Below are 16,631 nucleotides of genomic sequence, written 5' to 3'. Positions count from 1 at the left end.
TGTTGAGAAGAATGACAAGGATGCATCTAAGCCAGTCGCTCGCCATTTTAATCTGCCTAACCACTCCAAAAAACACATGGCTATCTGCGGCCTTTCCCTACATCTAGGTACGACGGAAAGCCGCAAGAATCTGGAACAAAAATTCATCTTTCAAATCGGCACCCTTAATCCTCACGGTATTAACAAACGCTTTTCATTTAACTAATATATTCCTACTTTTCACGTTGCCATGTTACCACCAATAGCGTAGCTCCTACTCTACTATAAAAACTACACGTAACCCATAATCCCTCGATTCGCTCTGACGAAGGGCTAACGCTCGAAACGTCAGCTTTTAGAATCTCTGTACGGTGGTCAATTTACATTATCAACTCCGTTGATAAACCAAATTATTGTAAGGGAAATTAGTTTGATTTGCATAAGAATATGGAACTGACATTGCCATTTGAATGGTTGAGCACCAGGACTCTCTTTGAAACTGAGGCATGCAGCAACTCGGAAATGGGCTATTGAGCCATTATCAGTTCTCCTGTTGTCAAAGGTTTTAGTCAGAAAGTTAATACCAAAGCTGAACTCTGAATTCTCAGGAGCCCACCAAAGCGAGTCAAATATTCCTGGTTAAAATATTCCCACGGCCACAAATCCACCCTAGAATTCAAGGGCAAAGGTTTTCTTTCATTTCAATCTGCTAGCCATGCATTTATAGCCCTGCTAGGACGACAAACAAAGACTTGTTACCAAGCCGAACTCAACGGTTGCCGTGTAGTGTTCATAGTGGAAGAGGATCTTTTTCATTGTTGTATAGACTTGTTTGGGACACTAACAGCTGCCTGACGTCACTGGCAAGGCTTTGGTTGTGCGGGTAGCAGATTGAAATGAAAGAAAAACCTCCTGCCCTTGAATTATATGGTGGATTTGAGGGTGTGGGAATTTTTAACCAGGAATATTTGACTCCATTTGGTGGAGTCCTGAAAAATCAGTGTTCAGCCTTGGTACAATGTACAGTGTATCTTACGATAACCTTTGACAACCAAGGAACTGATAATGGCTCACAATTCGCGTCGAATCTGGAAAAAAGAAAAAAAACCATACAGGAATGAAGTGAACCACAATGGCAATAAGGTAAGACTTTTTAATTGAGAATTTTTTTGTAAAATTATCAGTTCTCAGGTTGGGATTCCCATACAAATCCTTACAATGTATATTTTTGTTGCCCTTCTCTCACACTGAGCTTGGGATGCCTGTGATGCCTTTTGCTCATATTACATGTGGCGTTCCTCAGGGGTCAGTCCTTGGACCAATCCTTTTCTTGTTATATTATATTAATGACTTTCACCATTGTTCTAAAGTTTTTGATTTTCATTTATTTGCTGACGACACTAATTTATTCTGCAAACATAAAAATCTCACCTCTCTACAGGCAAGTATGAACAATGAACTCTCTAATGTGAATTCCTGGCTTTGTGCTAATAAACTTTCTCTTAATATAGAAAAAACTAGTTTTGTAATTTTTCATCCTCCTCAAAGGAAATTAACATTCAACTTCCACCTAACTCTAAATGGGAAGCAGTTGCAACAGGAATCTTGTATTAAATACCTAGGAATCTTAATTGATTCAAATTTATCTTGGAAACCTTAAATCGCATGTACTGTAAAGAAAATTAAAACTTAAGAAGTGTAGGCATCTTGTCTAAGCTTCGCCATTATGTTAATATTGATATTCTTACTAATCTCTATTATTCTTTAATCTACCCATTTCTGACCTATGGTATAATTATCTGGGGTAATACGTACTCAACTACACTTCAGCCTTTATATATTTTACAGAAACAAGCAGTTCGATTTATGACTTTTTCTACGTTTGATGAGCATTCAACTCCACTGTTTAGATTATTAGAAATTATGAAGCTTTCTGATCTTGTTACATTTCATATTGCACTTTTTATGCATAAATTTCATAATAACTCATTGCCTTCGAATTTTGATACCTTCTTCAATTCAGTGCTTAATATTCATAACTACAATACACGAAGTGCAGCAAATCAATCTTATTACCTGCCTCGAGCTAGAACAAACTATGGAATATTTAATATTCGCTTTCAAGGACCAAATTTATGTATGGAACTCTCTTGGGAAAGATATAAAGTCAACTCCTTTTAGTAAATTAAAAAAAAAAAAACTAAAAAATGAATTGCTGTGCCAATATTAATTTCAATCTGGTTTCTGTTTTCCCTAGGGTAATGAGTTTCTTCTCAGTTTATTCTGTGATTTATTTGCTGCCTTAAATTTGATTTTTCGTTTATTATATTCAGGATTTCATCCAAGTTTATCTGTCCTTCTCCCCATGGCTTGTAAATTTTGTTTGTCCTTTTTATAGTTATCTATAGTTCAATGTGTGTGTGTGTATGCATCATTCTGACCCTTATGTTGTAATTTATTCTATGTAGTTTGGTTTCCTAACCTTGTTAACTTTCTAGTTATTTTAGAAAGCCAACACCCCATTTAGCTTTAATTCTTACTTCATGTACATTAATTTTTTTTCAAGTATAAGGGGTCAATAAAAGTTGTTGTTGTTGCTCACACTTTCAGGTTACCAATAGCCCTGAGATTGTTTCTATTGGTTTGTCAAATCGTCTTATAGAGAAAGAGATATGCATCAAGTCAAGTTTATAATGGGAGGCAATTTGTTTTTTTTTTAATTTTCAGTATGATGAATTTTTTTTCTAGGGTTTCAATTGATGACCGAGGTTAAAGTGAATATATTTGACATGGCTGGACATCCAGTGTTTTACAAGGTAGAAATCAGTGTTTACTACATCTTGATTTCTTAGCCTGTCCAAAATCAGAGATAAACATGGACCTACATGTAACTTTGGAGACAGCCCTTATACTTGAATTATTATTATTACCCAGGTGGAAATCTTATTTAGATCTTACCAAGATTCTTAACAAGTTTCTTATTACGATCTTGTAACTTTGTTTCTTAATTAAGAATCTTACAAGATCTTGTCAAAGTAAAACTCAGTGCATCATACTCTGACATAGTGGGCTGGATAGACTTAATGGTATTCTGTGGTAGTGCGGTTCGCTTGGTAAATTTCCCAGTTGCCGTGGCTACCTTAAAATCTTGCAGATCAGACAGCATCTCACTGCATCTGATCAAACAGACATAACAACTCATGTGTGGGTTTGTTAGTATCCCAATTGACCAAATGTTGTGTCATGTGGCCTGTAGTGGATGGTACTTATCTGAGAAAGTTACGTAATTAATTAACTTCAGCTATTCAATGTTCTTGATTGCAATTTGTTGTGATGGCTGTACTGGGGAATATTGGCCCTTAGCTGCATTGGCAAATAGTCCCCAGTACGGTTCCAGTAGTGAATGAGGTTAGTAAGTCGTTTATTATATGGCATCATTAATCTTTGAGCAAATCTGGTCGCTTCTTCACTTGGTGAATGTTTGTAACCTTTGTCTTCCATCAGCCAACTTTTAATGTACAAAAGTAAATTCTGCTTGCTATTAATAAATGTATTCATTTATTACATACTGTTGGGATGACAAATTAAATTCTGCTTTTCAAAAACGTTTTGTGTTTCGCTTTTAAACTTGAATTTCCAGGGAGAGAGAGGAAATAATATGTAAACAGACCATTTCCATGGTAATGGTCTGTACTGTGACTGTGTAATTAAAACACACCGACCAAATACCAGAATTGCTTCCCATAATAGTAAATTAATTTAATTTTTCACTAATAGCTGCAAGTTAATAATAATTATTGACCAGCTGTAGCTTACAGGAGAAGAGAACTCCAAAATCCTTTTCTTTTTTTTTTTTTTTTTTTTTTTGACAAATAGAAAGGTCATGAGAAGAAAGTTTTCAGCCAAAATTTCAATTTTGAATACTAGCTGCGTTCTAACTTTGTGAAATCCTTGTTAAAAATACACACGTGCAGGTGGCCATCTTGGATTATACGTGACGTCATTGAGCTCAGCTGATCCTAAATACTTTTGTTCTTGGGCCATCGTAGTTTGATCAAAAATAAAACACAAACAGCAGTGATAAACATATTGAACTTGTTCATTTTGGTTATGACTTGACACATACAAAACGTCAAGTCATAATCAAAATGAACAAGTTCAATATGTTTATCACTGCTGTTTGTGTCTTATTTTTGATCAGCTGATCCTACTTTTCTCTCAGAAATGTGAATAACATGAACGTTTTGTCGTCCATCTGACCTATTTGAACAATTTATGTTGATGAACAAAAAGGCATGACTGGAATATGAAGAGGAATCTCAACAGCTTTGTGTGTTCAAGCTTGACCTGCAAAACTTCAGGTTGAGCTCAATGAGATCACATATAATCCAAGATGGTGGCCTGCATGTGTGTATTTTTAACAAGGATTTCACAAGGTTAGAAAGCTATTCCAAGATTAAAATAAAACATATTTGTACATCACTACTGTAGAGCAGCTTTAATGTAGACAAGCAATTAGCAGACACCGATTCCACACATGTCAAACATGTATAAACTGGTTTGGAAACCGAGAACAATAGTAGCAAATATCAAATGTGACATTGGTAGCAAATTTTTAGTGGGCCTTGATATGGACTGAATACTTTTGTCTTGCACCCCCTGTCAGCATTTGCTCCCAAACACATCAACTAGAGGCTCTGGGTACAAATTCTATTGTCTTTGACCAGCATCCCCGCCAGGTGACAAAGGTCCATGTTCGCCTCTGAGCCAATTCCCATTGACAAGCAAAATCATGTGGTGTTAGACAGAGTAAAATCGATTGGTGTCACTTTTATGAGGGAATTGGTTCAACGGGGCAATTAGCTTTTGAGTGGACCTAAACGTTGTTTAACCCTTTTACCCCTGAGTCGTCCCCTACTACAACTGTAACTGGGAAAATCATTTCAGTCAGGTGTTGGACACTGAGTAAACTCTACTTGTCATTTGTCACTCTGAGGAGGTTAAAAGCATTTTAACTAAAAGGAAACATAAATATTTTAGTGCCTGGATTTACAATCGTGGGCTCATGGGTTGTTTGAAAGGTGGATAGCGCTATCCACCAGACGAATCCTTTTCCAGCGGAATTAAATACTGGCAAAACCAATTGAGTTATCCAGGGAACAGTGAATTATCTGGCGGATAGTGCTATGCACCCTTCGAAAAACAGGGCCCTGGACAAAATTTCTTGGGACCCCTTTAAAAAAGACGGTGCCTACTATTGTTATTGCGCATACATTCTGCGCATCTCAAAATGCTCGGATTTCCTATCGGTGATGCTTACTAATACAGAGATATTTTTGCGCGGTTTAAAATTAAGCAGAGAAAGTAGATCCTAGTAAGTACTATTGGCATCCAAAAAGAAAATTGGGGGCAACCATGCATTTTTCAGAGATAATTAAGCTTCAATTTGAGAAAGAACGCCATACATGGCTTTGTATTTTAAAGGTTTTTACAAATATTGTTCGTGAATTAGCTTTGAAAAATGCTTGGTTACCCCCAATTTTCTCTTTGGATTTCAATTATAACACTTGTTAAGATCTACATTTCCCGCATAATCATAAACCTGGGCAAAAATACCTTTCAATTAGTAGCCACCGTCCTTAAAGGTTTACCTTCTACATGTATTTAAAAATAATTTCCCTCAGTGGCCTCTCAAGTGCCGCCCCAGCCCCCCTTCCCCAAGCAATGTTGAAAACAAACTGCAGCATTTCTGAATGTTTTTCGGGATTCCAATCAACATTGAAATGGGGAGGGGGCACTGTGTCATAGATGGTCTAACATAAGTTCATTTTAAAGCTCAAGTGTCCCAAGACTTTTGTCCAGGATTGTAGATGTTGTGAATTTAACCTTTTCGCTCCAGAAGAGGCCCCCATTGACCTTTAAACTTGTCTGTTGTTAGACAGAGTAACATCTGTAAGTGCCACTCGTAAGAAGGAGATGGTTAATTAAAGTAAAACTTGGGGGAGTTAACCCCAAGTATAAAAGTCACAAGATGTGTTAAATGGTCCCAATAACTTACAGAATTATTATAATAATTATTATAATTATTATTATAATATTGATTTTCCCACATGCATTTGTAATTCCTTCAAGGTTCGCAATGAATTCTACAAGCGACTGGTGTATGATGTTGGTAACCGGGAAAGTTTTGAATCATTGGACAGCTGGTTGGAAGAAATAAGGAGAGATATTGGCAATCCAACAGATTTAGAAGGAGTAGTCTTCACTGTCTGTGCGAACAAGGTGAAGTAGATATATTTCTTTTAAAACTTGTTAATAATTCATAAGGAATCGCAGGGAAAAAAAAACCTCAGGTATACTGTAGATGAGCTTTAAGAACCGATTAAACAGTGTTCATTAGAATTCGTCATATAAAGTGTGCTAATGATGTGCAGCTTGTTTTTCATCGCTGCTTAAAAGTTAATGTTCTCCTCTCATAATTGGAACCTTTGTTCGGACTACAGAGGGACGCGCTTTTCGTGGCATGAGTTTGAAGCTGCTTCCATTCGTAGGTTAAAACGTATAAAACAATCCCGCTTGTTTAGTAAACAGTACTTTAAAAACTAGTTGTCGCTACAGTTTCGGTCATTCTTGACCAAGAAAGGCTTTTGGTTTTCCCTGCCATTTCAGGAAAACACATTCAACTAGACTTTCAAGTAAGGGCCTTTACATGTACGTGTTTGCAAACCTGCCAGAGGTCGGTAGTCTTGGTGTTGGCCAAAGAATTAAGGCCTTTGGGAACTGACTATTGATCTTAAGTACATTATCAATACTATGGGAAGGGAAAATGTTAAAGAAGAAACGAAACTTGTACCGCGTAATTTCTTCATTAAGGAAAAAATACAGTAAAGGTGGGTATCAGGAAACTTTCTGAGAAGTTGAGGAATTTTCTTTGGTCTGGCCATGTTAAAGGTTAAGTACAGTAAGTGTTGGCCTAATTGGGAATTCAAAAAGCTTGTTTAAAGTAAGTGGTGGTAATGTTGGTAATTTCTCTGAAGAATATGTTGAGAGATTAGGAAGGGTTTTAGCTTTAACAGAAACCATTCCAGCTTGTGGTTGGGCGTAGCCAAGATTAAAATGAATGTCAACTTGAAAACGTCTTAAGATGCACACGAAAATAGAATTGCCAACTCTCCAATCAACGCCCCCTTTAATTTAACTCACTAGCCTTTTTGACGTAAGGAATAATTGATCGTCGCACTTATCTGGTCAATGGAAGCAACAGTTTCAGATAAACACCTCAAAAATCCAGACAGCTCCAACGGAAAAAGCGATTTCGATACTATATATATTTAATTAAAATACCCTACTGACTAGCAAATTAATTGGCCCTAACAGCTTTCAAACACCGTTTTTCTTCCTTTTAACAGAATTATGCTTAGTTGTAAGCATCATTTGGTGTTCTTTAAGAACCTCAAGGCGTGCTGTTTGTGAACAGGGGCGTGTTCACAAACAGCAGTAGCAGCAGTTTTAAAACAATTATCCTGCTCAATCTTGCGGAATATCACCTGATTTTAGCCAACCCTGCTTTCGACCTCGTCGGCTAAGTATCAGGCGATATTCCGCGCGATTTCAGAGAATAATTGTTAAATATTAGCCCATGCGTGTCAATTGCAGGTCGTACATGGGGGACGGCCGACAAAAGAACGACTTTCAAGACATAAGAAGATAATAAGTTGCTAAAGAACTGTTTTTTTTTTTGTTGTTGTTGCCAATCTAGTAGATGGTTTAGGCACCGAAATTCACGGAATGTCCTTAAGGCAAACATTAGAAAGTGTTTTCTTTGTGCCTTAATGAAATCCTACCATCCTCATCACGTGAGGATAACAACTCCAACTGGCCAATCATCGAGCTGACAATAATACCCTTTCCAACCCCACCCTTTTTAACAACAATAGTAAGAGAACGTGTAGAGGCTAGTTGCTCTTGTATGAAACGCCTAACTTTATATTTTTTCCACTAGGTTCAGAATTTGGCGTATCCAATAATAAGTGGAAAGATACATTTTCCTGTTAGCTGTTTTTATTTTTATTTTCTCCGCTGAAATCGCATTTAGCTTGACACTTAGTTGTCAATTCTAAGTTTTGCCAAAGGGCGACATGTAAAACAGAAAGGGCACACTCACTCAAACAGTAATAATAAAAGGAAATAAAAAACAAATTCGGAAATATCATGAAACATAATTGACTTTAAAGATGTTTCTTTTTATGCATAACAGATAGGTTTTTTGCCAGTTATAACCGATAAATACAAGGTAAAATAACATATGTGTCTAGCATTTCCGGGCTGTCGTGAGTGGCTGAACACTGCTGCGTTTGGCTAGAGCAAGAAAAGCGCATTAAAAAGAACAAAACAAAAAGGCTCTCGTAAAATTCGAAACACAATGTCAAAAATATCATGTATTTTGGCCGCCAAAATCATTGTGGATGTGACCATGTAGGAAAATAGAAAACCCAATATTTTTTTAGTCAATATAGTATTAATTGGCAACAGCTATGCACAAGAGTCACCTATAAACACCCCACAATGCCTTTGCCTAGTGCTAAAGATCTCGTCTGTTGAGGAGTCCATTGCTTTTTTCTCAAAGATAAAAGCCCCTTACAATAGACAGAAATCTTCGAGACGATTTCTGCTTCATGCATATATTTGATTCTTTCTATAAAGAGTTATTTGCTTTCCTTCAAACTAGTAATACCTGTAAAATAAGCGTTGCAAAAACATACGACTAAGCACTGTGGTCAGGTGATTTAATTTGTATAAGTCAAGTTTTGTTTTGCTAAAGATTTGCTGCAAGATCTTACGTTGTTGTTTCCCTGAAGCATGCCAAACGATTATGCGTTTAGACATGCACTTCCCAAAATAGAATATTGCTCTGTATCAGGTTAATACAACAGGCTTGACGTGTATACATGTATTTATGTTTCAGAGTAGATGTTGCTAATAACATTAAAAAATATATATTTTCATTGTCTAAAGGAAGACCCGTTGAACCTTTGCGTGTATACGTATCGAGAACCGCATGGTTAGACGTTACTTGGCCATAATATGCATTGCACTGACGATGATAGCCTAAACCATTTCTAATTAATTCTTTTAACCTTTATTATAATAACATATGTAAGCACGTAAGCACTCACAAAAAGATAGATTGTGTCAATGATGTGGTTATTTTATTCCGTTTTTTTTTCTCTTTATCTCATAATCTCCACATCCCTCAGATGCCGTACTAGAAGTGGCATGCGATGTGGCATGCGATCCGACAAGTGTAGATTATATTCTAGCAGTCTGGGGGCCCTATTGTACCGGAAAAAGTGAAGATCTTGGCGATGGTAGAGGATTAGGAGTTTTCGTTCTCTTTAAAAGTTATTTTGCAATAGTGCTCCTTTTTCCCCCGACTTAATTTCCAAAAGTGTATGAAGAATAATATTTTTATATAAATTTTGTATTTTTTTTGTAATGTCTAATTACGCTTGGTTAAGATTTGTTATTTTATTGTAAAATATTGTAAGTTGAATAAAAGAAATAAATTATTATCTAATGTTCAAATTGTCCATGTTCCATTATTCACTAAAAACCCTTCCTGAGTAAAATATAAATAGCACCAGTAAAAGCTGTTGTCAATCTCGAGCACAAAACAGCTGGCAGGATTTTCGTCCAATTTAATCCGTTGTGATTCCCAGAAAAGAAACTGATACCCGCTACGTACAACGTCATGCAACTTTAGAAAATTATTGAATCACACAGCTCTTATTCAAATATTCCTTTCGACTGGCTTTCGTTATACGGACAAAAAAACGTGCTCTTCAAAATGTACATTTATTTCGCTGATTAGTAGATTATAAAACTGAAGATCAACTTTGTCGCGTCAAGGAAAGTGACAGCATCTGATCTGACGTTCTAATTGCCTTGATTTGGGCTAAATAGGTCGATCAGAAAATTGGGGTCCATGCAGAGGCTGTAAAATTATTATCGTTTGAGATTCTGTTCATTCGATCTCGCCTGATCTGCCGGTCCACTGTGGGCAGCGGCCTGACAACGGCCGATCTGGCGAGTAGCTGGGCGCCACTGTTGGGCTTAAGGGAACCTTCACACCTTTAGCTCGCGGTAAAGTCTTTGCATACTATGATACTTACTATGATGTGAAACACAATCAAATTTCATTGAGGTACTAATCTTAGGTAATGACTCTTTTGACTCAAGTTTCAGTTGAGCCGACTATTGGAGCGAAGGACCCTTTTCCTAGTCTCAAAAGCCGATGATGCCGAGTGTAGCTTGCATACAGCTGTTTCGAGAAAGATTGTCGAAAAGAAGCGTAAGAGCGTTCGCGACAATGCCGAAAAGTAGTATGGGACAGTATTCAATATGTAGTGAACGCCCAGAATAGAAGATGCCACGGCCGTACAGTGAAGACCTACGACGGTGAGCTATTTGCTTGAAAGAGTTCTTAGGATATAGCGTTAACAAAGTGACAGTACGCACAAACTTATGTTGATGCTCTCTCCCGCCATCACGCCACCAAAACACGTCCAAAAAGGGTTCATTAGCAAAAACGATGGCTCTGCACGTGCGCCACTATTTTTGTATCAAACTTTCTCTGCGAAACACGACATGAAATAAGTAAGGTTAATGTCGTCAAACTCTTCTTTGTCTGTGAATCCTAACCCTTTGTTACTAATTCATGGTCTGGATCATTTGACTGAATTTTGAAACTCCCTCATATCCCAATGTCAGTAGCAAAAAAATTAGCACGTATCTCTAGGTGACGTTTGCGATAGCGTTGCCATCATGTTTTCGTTGACTCAAACTGACAGTTTACCATAATGCCTTTCGGTATTGTTGCTTCTTTTAGACAAGCTTCTCGAAACAGCTGTATTAGGATCAGTACGTGACGTCGTCGATATCGTTGCAGCATGACGTAACCAAAATTAAACTAGAAATCAGTCCTACCACTTGTAAGGAAATGCAACTCCTAAAAGTCCGCCGCACACGGTGAGGAACTAAGCAAACTGCCTCGCGAGGAGGTTTGCTCAGCCGTTTTCTCACCGTGTGCGGGGAACTTTTGGTGCAAAATTGGCCTCGCGAGGCCGTGAGAAAAAAATCAAACATGTTTGATATTTTTCGCCTCGCGAGGCAAATTCCTCATTGTTTGCGGCCATCGTGAGAATCGAGTTGAGCTTGTTCAATGAAGCTTCCAATAAAAATTCATTCTTACGTGACTTCATTGACATCGGAATTTCTTCCTCCGACACCATCTTGAACCGCTGAAGTCACGTGTGTATGCCATGTATCTTTATTGGATCCTTGATTAAACCAAGCTCAGCTCGATTCTCACGACGGCCGCACACATTGAGGAATTTGTCTCGCCAGGCCAAAAATATCAAACATGTTTGATTTTATCCTCACTGCCTCGCGAGGCGAATTTCTCACCACCATTTCCCCGCACACGTGAGGAAACTGCTGAGCAAACCGCCTCGCGAGGCAGTTTGCTCAGCTCTTTTTTGGAGCTTCCCGGATCGAGACAAGTTGATTCGCCTGATTGGTGCTTTTCGGTTGTCACAATTCGCACTGTTTCTTAAGACTGGAGAAGCTTTGAGTCATCAATTTTAATAGTCATTTTGCTTCTATCCTGGGGATATCTGGTTTCTCCTCTGCGAGCAACTCTTAGATTTTTTTATTGATCATGTGCAATGTACGTCACTCCCCGCGTGATGCATTTGATATCCGGCTTCGTCCTATTTAACGGGATAAGTATCACTACACAGCAGGCTCGCCGAAACGCAGCAATTACGTAGCTAAACGCATTCGTAAGCTGAAAAACAAGTTTACTAACTCCTTTTACCAGTTCAGATTTAATTTATTCGTCCTTGGCGCTGGACGGCGGCTCACTCAAAGAAACTAATTAACGGACGCTCGCATTGGTTTCTTTCTCGAGAAGCGTGTGAGAAAGCAATTGCTCGCAGGATATTTGCTTTTAGTTTTCTGATCAAAATGGTGACTTTGACTTTTGCTTTCATTCAGCACAAAATTACACTTGTTTTTCTGGCGGGCAAAATTCAGCCCTTGGTTGGAATTGAACCCTTTTATTTCCAAGAACAAAACCTGCATTCTCCTAACTAGTACCATAGATTTCTTACAGCCCGCCGCACACTTGAGGAAAGAGCTGAGCAAACTGCCTCGCGAGGCGGTTTGCTCAGCCGTTTCCTCCCGTGTGCGGGGAAATTGTGGTGAGAAATTCGCCTTGCGAGGCCGTGGGAATAAAATCAAACATGTTTGATATTTTTGGCCTCGCGAGACAAATTCCTCAATGTGTGCGGCCATCGCGCGTGAGAATCGAGCTGAGCTTGGTTTAATCAAGCATCCAATAAAAATGCATGGCATGTTCACGTGACTCCAGCGTTTCAGGATGGTGTCGGAGGAAGAAATTCCGCCCTCACTGAAGTCACGGGAGAATGCCATGTATTTTTATTGGATGCTTCATTGACCAAGCTCAACTCGATTCTCACGATGGTCGCACACAATGAGGAATTTTCCTCGCGAGGCGAAAAATATCTAACATGTTTGATTTTTTCCTCACGGCCTCGCGAGGCCAATTTCTCACCAGAAGTTCCCCGCACACGTGAGAAAACAGCTGAGCAAACCGCCTCGCGAGGCCGTTTGCTCAGTTCTTTCCTCACCGTGTGCGGCGGACTTTAAATGAAGCTATGATCTTCGCAGTTAAGAACGCAAATTTATCAATTGCCTAGAGAAGACTGAAAAATTCAGGACCTCACTGATGCTGGCGGCTGGTCATTTGTAATTTCAAACGTTCCCGTGATGAATGAACCAACGAACGAAATGATATCTGAAATGAATTAGTTCAATATATGATTCATTTTATCTTATATAATTTCATTTATATACATTTCATTGTTTGGTAGTTTTGAGAATTTGGTGACATATCACAAGATCAAACCTCCTTCTCGATACCTGTCTGACTGACATTTCATTGAAATTCTGAGGAGAGTTTACATGCCGATCACTTCTGGGAGACAAAGGGTTAATATTAACGGCGGATTGATGTCAATCGACTTTTGCACCGAACTGGGCCAAGCGAGTGGCAGTTTTCCCGAATGGATTTTTGGAGCCAAAAAGTTTTCGGGTCTTTCGAGAAACAGGCTCCAGTACCTATGCACATTATCCAATGTGTGGTGATAATTCACAATAAAATTGTGTTTTGCAATGCAAATGCTGGATAGAATGTTTGTGTAACATTGCTTCCGCTGTCCCGTTACTCTTTTGTTTAATTATACCTTGCCATCTTATGAAGTCCATAGAAACATTGTTCTCGCTGTTTGTCAAACCACCGTGAAGGCCTCCGTTAAAGCCAACTGAAGCTAACGTAGACTTTATTGGTACATTCCATACTATCCAAAAAATTATAGAATAGAATTAGACATTCATTTAATTAAGTCGAATAAAACACAATCAATAGACTTTGCTAAGGATTTTGACTTTTTCTTTAGTGGGCTACTAGTAGTAGTACGATGGTTAGAAATATGTCATATCAAGCCAGCATTAACTGCTCCAAAAAAAAAAAAAAAGTCATGTACACGGAACGTTGTAGGTCGTCCAGCTCCTCTGTGTAAGCAGAATGCTGTATTCGTAGATGCGTTGCCCTGCTGAAACATAACAAAGTTGTATATTGGTGTATATGTGATACAGAGAAACCCATCACTGACTTGCACTTCTTGCAGTGAGCAATGCAAGTAGTGAAACTGTATGGCGATTTCTAAACCTACTGGCTGTTTCGCCTCTTGCAAGTCTCACACATCTAAAGACTGAAGAGGCCGCTTCGGGGTCTTACAAGTAACAATGTCGGTTTTGCTTTCGCTGGTTCGACGCAAAACACGGCTCCCTTAATTTGACTTTTCGCATGAAAGGAAATTGCCAGTGGCGTTCAATCATGTATTTACGCTTTTCACGAAGGTTCGTTCCACCACTGATGTTATCTGAAAGACTTGAAATGTCAGTTTAAAAATACCCCAAAACAATGTACTATAATTTATCACATCATTCGCATTCCTTAGTTTCTGAACCTGCAGATAATTTACCAGTTAATCTCAACAAAAGACCCCATTGCCACTAATAACTTATTTAACACTTTCACGTTGCGATCACAGTTTTTCACGTTGTGACGTCAAAACAGGTGCTTATATTTCTGTCAAAAGATCGTTTCAAATCAAGGAAGGTTCCGTCAAACTTTTAATCAGAGCTATAGAGGTGAATTGGAAATCTTTTTTCTCCAAATGTTCCTTCACAATTTCTGGATCATGGATGCTTCGGTTAGCGCTCTGGTCTTTCTCAGTGCTATTTACGGTGAAAAAATGCGGCGGAAAGGACAATCGACGCTTGAAAGAACAAAACCTGATAACCAAGAATACCAATCGACAAGACTCCAGGAAACGGGAAGAGAACTCAATCTTATACAGTACCTATTTTTGAACTTTTTATACTTCGCTGCTATGGGCCTGACGGTCGTAGTTCTCCAATTTTTCCCTTCTGTGATGATCGCTTTGCAACATATTGCAGTGGTGACTTTCATCGTAATCGCGATTGCCGAGTGGATTCCGTTTAAGATCGGATACCTGCTCGGCATTCTCTTCGGAGCCGTGTGGTTTCTGTCAGTTCAAACACAATTTCGATGGATTATCAACAACTTAATTATCGCGATGTTTGATTTTCTGGCCAGTCACGTACAATTCCGAAACTTTGCCTTCTTACAGATATTTTTGTGGACAGCCCTCTTCTATGAGGTCTGCCTTCTTGCGCGAATGAACCAAACCCCTCAGTTCTTAAGCCGTAGGCGAATGCGGAAATTTACTGTGTCAGCTATTTTGAAATGAACAGTGCGTGGGAGCTGCCATCGGTCTTTACCTTTCGTTTCGGAGAGAACGACTCTCACGTTTTTCTCGGCACAGGCGACATTATAATCGGGGCCATCGTAGCTAACTTTGCAATGTGGTTCTTCAAGTCATCCAGATGCCTCCTTGGAGTTGTTGCAAGCTATTCCACCGCTATTGCACTTCTGAGCCAAGTGGAAAATGACCGACCGTACCCTGCATTGATCTCCATTGTACCGATGTGTTCTTTTGCGCTTGTAGGATGCGCGGTCGTCTGCAGGAAGACAAAACGATTGTTTTCGTTGACTACCCGCAAAGATAGCGAGGACGATTGTCATGATGATCAGGATTTTCTTGTTATTTGATGCAAAGGCTTTGCGAAAGATTTCATTCTCGTTAATAGAGGCCGTGATTCTATGATAATCACCTCTGACCTAGTCCAAATTACGCACATTGTTAGCGGGGGTACATTTTAGTAAAAATCAACTTCTCTTGTTTAAAGTTTACGAAGCTGCGCAAAAGAGCCGATCTCTTTTATTGAACATGCCTACCGAAAGTATCGAAGCAGTTGCGAACGGCCGTTAACAACTTAATTAATTAAGCAGCTGCACGGAAAAGAAAACATCGCCAATTTGAAAGACGCAATAAAATGCTAATTTTAATGCCTTTAATTTCAGTGTTATAGACCTTATTCATAAATGGCGGTCATTTTATAATTCTTTTGCCGAAGAGCAAATTAGCCTACCAAGCCTCGACACCATACAGTGAATTGAAAAGATTTTTTGCTCTAAAATGAGGCTTAGTAGGCCAATTTGCACGTGGACAAAAGAATTATAAATAATTATGACCGCCATTTATGAATAAGGTCTATTGAGTTGATGGAATCGAGTATTACTCGGTAATAAGACAAATGTAAGAGTTAGTTTCGAAAGAAACTGTGGTGCTGCGTCGGTGGCCCGGAAGTGAATAAACACTGTGAAAAAGCTGACGTTTTAAGCGTCAACTAGCCCTTCATCAGGCAAATTCGTATTAACAGTTTAAAAACTGTTAACTTGGGCTTATGCTCGAAACCGCTTTGTTTACAACGATTTATCAAACAATTCCCTGCTAGCTGAGGTCTATTTTTCTTTTTGCGTTGTCCACGGGAAAAAAGACCTCTGCCATGAGTCGAAATCATTCTTTTCACCAGAGCCTGGATCGACCAAGAGGAGAGCTCTGGGGTCGAGATTTGGGTCGAAACTCACTTTGATCCAACCGCCGTCCACAACCTTGGACGGCACTCTTCAGACCGCATGCCCAGGCGCGTAGCGTCCTATACGCATATACGCACGTGCGTACTTGAAGTGACCAGAAAATTTTGAAATTTGTAGCAATCGTTTCTATTCTTAACATTTTACTTGTACGCAACCAAGGTTTCGTGATGAAAGCACCACTTTGATTAAATTCTAAAAACTAAAACAAAAGCCATACCATGTTCTAACTTAGTTTTGCATTGTACCTTTTTTTTTTTTGCACTAACAATGCAGTGTTGTTTGGCCAGCGTGCAACAAAAAGGCGAGGTTGCAAAGGAGCGACGTTCCAAGAACGTTCGTGACAAAGGAGCGACGTTCCGAGAACGTTCTTGACAATTTCAGTCACGCTAGCACGACCAAAACAATGTTTCAATGCACCTAGTTTGCTCAAAATAAGGACAAGACGCTTTGTTCTTTGCTTGTATTCACACAACTATTTTGA

The 16,631-nt window shown here is 38.9% G+C and overlaps 1 long non-coding RNA gene and 1 pseudogene across 1 annotated transcript in view; both read left to right on the top strand.

Annotated features, from left to right (window-relative positions):
• LOC138032801 (uncharacterized) overlaps positions 1–9,564 on the top strand; it is an 11,805-nt gene extending 2,241 nt beyond the window's left edge. Inside the window, exons 2-4 of the long non-coding RNA XR_011128453.1 lie at positions 2,728–2,795; positions 6,112–6,261; positions 9,237–9,564. This is a non-coding gene — a long non-coding RNA (uncharacterized lncRNA). The remainder of the gene's footprint in view (positions 1–2,727; positions 2,796–6,111; positions 6,262–9,236) is intronic.
• Positions 9,565–12,716: 3,152 nt separating this feature from the next.
• LOC138032790 (uncharacterized) lies at positions 12,717–16,631 on the top strand (annotated as a pseudogene).

This window comes from Montipora capricornis, chromosome 14, assembly GCF_036669925.1.
Source record: "Montipora capricornis isolate CH-2021 chromosome 14, ASM3666992v2, whole genome shotgun sequence".
Lineage (NCBI taxonomy): Eukaryota > Metazoa > Cnidaria > Anthozoa > Scleractinia > Acroporidae > Montipora > Montipora capricornis.
The sequence above is the reverse complement of the archived record's forward strand: the minus strand, read 5'-3'. Positions and strand labels throughout refer to the sequence as shown.